The sequence below is a fragment of the Ictalurus furcatus genome, chromosome 11 (genome assembly GCF_023375685.1).
Source record: "Ictalurus furcatus strain D&B chromosome 11, Billie_1.0, whole genome shotgun sequence".
Lineage (NCBI taxonomy): Eukaryota > Metazoa > Chordata > Actinopteri > Siluriformes > Ictaluridae > Ictalurus > Ictalurus furcatus.
Genome location: NC_071265.1, coordinates 9,231,747 through 9,238,758, shown reverse-complemented (window position 1 = coordinate 9,238,758; position 7,012 = coordinate 9,231,747). Strand labels below are relative to the sequence as shown.

Below are 7,012 nucleotides of genomic sequence, written 5' to 3'. Positions count from 1 at the left end.
TAGCCTCCAGTTGATGAGAGCTCCATCCAGAGGTAGGGCATCAAGATGGATCAGGCAGGTCCGGAGAGCAGAATGGGTCAGGATCACTGGCATCTCCATAAATTCATGTGTGGTTCGACAGAAGGAGAGAGGGAGAGGGAGGTAAAGAGAGGGAGAGATTATTATGTATGCTTCCTATCTCACGATGGATAAAATTGTGTACTTTGTGTAAAAGAAAGTCTATTCATGGTAAGCTTGAGTAAACAAATATGTTTTCAGCCGAGACTTAAACACTGAGACTGTGTCTGAGTCCTGAACACTAATCGAGTCGTTCGTTCATCACGTTACAGCCCCATTGCATTCAGCCTATGGTAAATGGTCTGCACTTATATAGCGCTTTTTGAACCTTAGCGGTTCTTTACACTGTGTCTCATTCACCCATTCATACACACACTCACACACACCAATGGTAGCAGAGCTGCCATGCAGGGTGCTAGCCTGCCATCAGGAGCAACTTGGGGTTCAGTGTCTTGCCCAAGGACACTTCGGCATGTGAAGTCATGTGGGCCGTGAATCGAACCACCAACCCTACGATTAGTGGACAACCCGCACTATCACCTGAGCCACAGCCACGGGGCGGGGTGGTCACGGGATGATCGAATGATAAATGAATAACTCGAACCCGAAGACTCGAGACGTGAAGTAATTTCTGTTTCCGGAGAACAGACGTGACAAATGTGACGTGAGAAAAGAAAGAACTTCCCATCATTAGAATGCATACAGTATGCCCTGCCCCCTGGAGTGGATGTTAGTCTAGAACAATGGTCACCATCCCTGTTCCTGGAGATCTACCTTTCTGAAGACTTTAGCTCCAACTATAATCGTGCCCACCTGACCATTTAATCATTGCCTTAAGAAGATCTTGATCAACTAAAACAGGTGCGTTAGATTTTGGTTGGAGATGAAACCTGCAGGAAGGTAGACCTCAAGGAAGAGGGTTGGTGACCACTGTTCTAGAAGCTTGTTAGCAGTAAACATGGTTGGTCAGTGCACTGGAAAAACTAATGTATTTAAATTAAGGCCAGAATTTACACTTCAGTAAAGTGTGTCTTATACAAAATGACATTAAATTAAGTTTGTAAATGTACGTATTTCTGTTTAATGAGTTTAACTTAAACCTGCCATTATTTACCTTTTAACTTTTTTGTTGAACTTACATATTTTTCTTAAGTAAACATTCTGCCCTTAATTTAGATACATCAATCCATGAATTAGTTTTTTCACTGATGTGCTTTTGGCTGTGTCTTCCTACACACTACAACCCTTTTCCCTTGGTTAAAGAAAAAAATGGTTGGAGTTTAGTTGCTGACACTCGACCCTGGCACCAACATATATGGCATAACTCCAAAAATGCATGGCATCTCATTATCTAGGATAGCATCCTTGATAATTCAACAGAAGTGGGTCAAAGCAGTGGTGAGAAATCCCCCAAATTCTTGTTAAACTCTTCACTGTTCTCCATATTTACATAATTCCCTAGGCTACTGTCAAACTTTGTTTAGATTCAGTAACTATTTGGTGTATCTTGAACACTATTGGTGTTTGTGTAAATTAGTCAGCACTTCAGCACGAGATCAATCTGACATCCTGTCTCAAAAGCAAGTTCATGAACTTACGGAATCAAATCATGGCTCTCAAGCCATTTCATGGGAATTTTAATGAAAAAGAGCTCATCTACACCCTTGAAACTCTGGGAACCCATGGAATGAATGTCATGTTTTGACAACTATTAACTCATTATGCAGGAAGGATATTTGTCTGAAACATCCTGTTTCTCTGGAACAGGATGTTTTCAACATAAAGAATTTCAACATAAAGTGTCTTAGAAAGGTGTTGGTCCACAACAAGCCACTAGAACAGAAGGTATAGGTTTCTGGAACGGTACTAAAGCCGAGAAAGCCATTCTTCCAAACCATATTCCCTCAGTTGGTGTTTTGATTACGGTGATAGAGAGTGCAGTCTAGCAACACTCCAAAATCTCCCATAAGTATTCAGCTGTGTTGAGATCTGTTCATTATGTAGGCCACAGTACATGATTGAAATCATTTTCATACTCATCAGACCAGTCAGAGAGTCCTTATGCCCTGTGGACAAATCATCCTGGAAGAGAGCATGCCTATCAGGATCGAAATATTTAATCATAGAATATGATTTGCATTGACCCTTCACTTTACAAACTTACTGTCCACCTTATTACATACACCTTATTTTGTTCATTCACTTTGTAGATGAACAGTTAGATGCTAACTTTCCACACATGCTTTATGTTAATTATGGTCTAATCCATCATCGATGTCACTTTTTGACCAAAGGTGAGATATTTTGCTCTTGGCTATATTTTGGTTGGTGGTCTGTTTCTCAACCAGGTAGCTGCACTGAGGTGTTTAAAAACCTCAAGAACACTGTTCCTCTTGATACAATTCACATGTGCCATGATAGTACATCGGTGTTATGGCTATACTGATAATAGTTCTTCACCAAAAATATTACGTACTCAGCAATGGCCCCAGGATAGAAGGGGCTAACAAATTACATAGCATAAAGGTATAGATAGATAGATAGATAGATAGATAGACAGACAGATAGATAGATAGATAGATAGATAGATAGATAGATAGATAGATAGATAGATAGATATTTCAAAAGAAACATGGTGTTTTGGACAGCAGTCAGCTGCACAGGCAAAGTGCACTGAGGCTTACTGCGGTGAAACTAGTTGATATTCAAAATGGTTGTTGATATAATAGTAAAAACATGACATTACGTTTCCTCACTTCATTGCTCCCATAACAATAACTAGTGATGAAAACAGAGATGGCATTATGTTCGTTGTTGTTGTGAAATTGTCTCGCCATTGGAAAAAAGGAACTGTACATTCTGATGGTACTGTAGGAGGGTGCTCAACAAAAACAGTGAGCCGGTCTCCTCTTGGTTACAGCTGATTACATCTCTTGCAGAAGAGGAAGTCAGCAACTCCTTCTGTGGTGATGGATGACAAAAGAAAAACATGACATTTTATGGTTTTTGATTTTAGTGGCTGCTGGCTCAAATTTTGCCTATTACCTGAAGACACTTAACATAGAAACAGATACTCACATATTCAATTGGAGAAAGAAAAATAAGACACCAGTCGTGAGTGAGAAGAAGCAAGGGTCCAGGTTTATTCGTTCCGTTCCACCACACGAGATCCACACAGTTTGAGATGTCCCAAAATGCGATCTAAAAAAAACAGAGCTGAAGCTCTTCTATTTATACAGTTTTCTATACAGACATCAATATGTTTTAGAAAGAGCCTTCCCACAATACCATTATGTTTTAGAAAGAGCCTTCCCTGAACACCATTAGGTTTTTGAAAGAGCCTTCCCATAATACCAATAGGTACGAGACTCAACATTTCGGAGGGACCTTGGTCTCACGGGGTCCGCTGTTCCCATCGACGGTTATCTTGCAGCCCTAGCCATTCCCATCGACGGTTATCTTGCGGCCCTAGCCGTTCCCATCGACGTTTATCTCACAAGTGCAACTTGGCTCAACTACCCTTATACACGGCCCGTCTTGGTTCTCTCTTAAAAATTAAGGCCTTCGTCTGTGTTACTCCTGACTTTTTCTCGTGAGAAAAGAATCCTCCACACCTTCAAGTGCATTATGAGTAAGTTTCTTTCACATTTTTCTGTATTTCTGTTTTATAATGCTTTTTTCTTTTCATATTTGCTCTACATTTCTGTTTTATATCTGGTTATACTGCTTGCAAGTATTTTACCCCCTTTTCTGTACTCCATACTTCACAATATCATTATAATATCCTTATAACCCTTATATTATCCTTATAATATCCTAATACTCCTTTTATTATTCTTATAATGTTCTGTTTTCCTTCTGTATGCGTGTGCGTGGCGGCATAGGCCTCTGTGTGTGTGTGTGTGTCTCTTAGTTGACTGTCCACCTACGCTCTGAGGCCTGCCGCACTTAATCAAATACATGTATTGTTATCCCCCTGTGCCTTGCTTATGTGTGTGTTGTGTCTTAGGTGAACATTTGATCATACAGTCCACCAGCCCAGTGAATTCTCAATAAGATTACATATTACTCATACTAGGTCTCCCTCGTGTTTATTTCATGTATATTTTATATACTACATGGCTTTATTCATTAAGAAGCAAGTGGAATAACCTGAAATTACACTTATGCTGATAATTTATTTCACTCATGACAAGCAGATCTTTTATGTTTTTTTCCCTTCTCTAGGACATACTGTAAGTGGAGGCTCCTTAAAGGGACAAGCCATCCTGAATATTTCAAGATAAACAGATTTAATGTTTCATGGTTGAATTTTCCTTAAACCATTTATCGTACTACACTGGCGTTCCATTCTACTGGTGGAATGGAAATTGACTTATCTGATATTTTCAATCAGTATACACAAATTAATAGTTTTATCGCTGCATCTCTGTTATAAGATTAGTCAGGACACTGTTGGGTTTCTGTGTGTAGCGTATCGTGACTCTGTGTTTAGCTGCTGGTGAGCAGGGCCATAGGAAATGATCGGGGTTTGAGCACCCTGCTGGGCAAACAATTCACACCTCTCCACAATAACATTGGTACAGACATAAAAACAGACAGCACAAGTAAAACGTTTTTGATAGTAAAACACGGTATACAATCCATGAGTGTTTACTTTCATATGAGCCATTAACCACTGCTGTGAAGTGTGACATCACAAATAAATTCAAAGCTTAACACTGGCACCGCCAAAACAGGTGGACATACCATTTTTTTCATCATCTGGTATAAAGAGCTAAAAAGGAAAGCAGTCTCAGGATCATTCTGCAGGATTCTTGAACTTTTTTATGTATGATTTGAGCCCCTTTGCCATATAAGAATGCACTTTTACAATAGGTTCTCAATGATCTTACGTCAGGTTTTACCTCATTGTATTCCTCCACTGCCATTTGCAGGACTCATGGTAGCATAGGGTAAGCTGGCTCTAAGAAAGAAAGCACACTTGTTGATAGCAGTGGCACTATATATATATATATATATATATATATATATATATATGTGTGTGTGTGTGTGTGTGTGTGTGTGTGTGTGTGTGTGTGTGTGTGTGTGTGTATAAAGGTCTCCATTTGTTAGCAGTCTCCTGGTCGTGTTTTCTCCCTACATGTTTCGCAATAGATATCGGTTCTTAGTTGTTTTTTTTTTTTTTTATTGCGACGCATATCATTTACTTGAGATGAGCCTGCTGCGGTGACGTCAGAGCAGGGCAGATGTGCGCGCGACGCGTTTTCAGGCACGTGCGCTCGTTGACAACATTTTTATGCCAGGTGATTTTTGTGTGTGTGTGTTTGCTTTTATAGCCTTCTCCAAGAGAATAACGAGAGTATTTTCTCCACACGAAGAACGCTGGTGCACTTTGAGTTTCGGCACCCGGAAGCCTGATGATTTTATTTTGTCACATGGCTCCCGAGATTTTCAATAACAACAACAAAAATGGCGACATATCACGTTGCGTTGCTCGATGCGAGCTTGCTGCGTCATTAAAAGATATTCACGTAAACACAAGAGCGAAGCAGGAAATAAACCCAGGTGAGTATCATGACAACATGTTAAATGTGGGTTTTAGCTCGTTACCGTGGCAATGAGGTGTTTTATGTCTTTGTCTTATGGATATACGTGTTGTTTATTTTGGACGTGTGTGTGTGCGTGTGAGAGAGGGGTGTGTGCGCGCGCGACTGGGCGTTAGCGCGCGCTGTTTACGGATAATAGCACTCATAACATGTAGGAATAACGCTTTACTAATACCTTAAGCATGGCCCTTTGTGCTATTCTTTATTAAGCTTTGCAAAAAAAAAAAGCATTTTAGATACTTTCCCGATACTAACACTAATCGTTTAATAGTGTGACATGCATCATTTATTAGGTTATAACCTCACACGGCATGGCATTCCAGCATGCATTTATCCTAACGTAGCTGAAGATTCAAATAACAAGCTGAGGCTCCACACGACATAACTAAATTTAGACTACATCTTTTTGTTGTTGTTGTTGTTGTTATCATCATTATTGCATCGATTGTTCGCTTTTAACACGAAAAAAAATAATGAGATTCAGAAGAAAATCGTATTTAAATGCTTGGAGAAATTCTACTTATTGTTTCTTCACCACTGTGTGAATGTTGCGCAGATACTTTAGGTAGTATTAGGTCATTTTGGCAGGCACTGACGCCGTCTCGTGACAGCAAAACCCCGACGAGCTGATCGACTTGTTTACAAGAAGAGATTTGCGCGCAGGGAGGGGCGCGTGTGGGCGGAGCACAGCCGAGCGCGCAACGCGATTGGACGGGCCGGAGAAGAGGCGAGCACGGGGGCGGAGCCTACAGGATAATGACAAGCTGGACATGAAGGAGGGTGGAGGGTTTGTATATGAGATCTGTAGGCGTGGTATTTAACTGTTGACGAATTAGTATTATTTTGTGATAGTTAAAGTCTGATTGAATAAAAAAAGACAATCTTGGGTCATTATATGTATCTTGAAAATGAATTTATTTATTAATCCATGTGTAATCAGTGGCATGTATTCAATGGACAATTATTGCATTTCTTTATAACATAGATAAATGATAATGATATGCTAAAAACATAGTAAAACAACACAAGAGCCCTGATTAAATAAATAAATAAATAAATAAATAAATAAATAACACTGCCACTGCTTTATTTATGTTATACTTGTGTTCTGTTTACTACTTAGTAATGAATATAATGTTCATGAGTCATATTATCTTTGGGTAGCCGAGACAGTAAACAATATGTAAAATAACCGACTATGGTTAAACAAACAAAATATCTTTGTTTTTTGAGGAACAGTAAAGACACAGAGCCACTTCTCATGCCTGGGGATGTTCCTGTTAGCAAGTGTGTGTAAACAGGTACGAGGGCAAATAAGACATGGAGGTAATAGAGTGTTATAGACT

General features: G+C 39.6%; 1 long non-coding RNA gene across 1 annotated transcript; it reads right to left on the bottom strand.

Annotated features, from left to right (window-relative positions):
• Window positions 1-976: 976 nt before the first annotated feature.
• On the bottom strand, window positions 977-5,041 carry LOC128615210 (uncharacterized). The gene is made up of 3 exons (XR_008387159.1): window positions 4,953-5,041; window positions 3,136-3,258; window positions 977-3,018 (listed from the first exon to the last, which is right to left on the bottom strand). It is a non-coding gene; the product is annotated as an uncharacterized LOC128615210 (long non-coding RNA).
• Window positions 5,042-7,012: the final 1,971 nt, after the last annotated feature.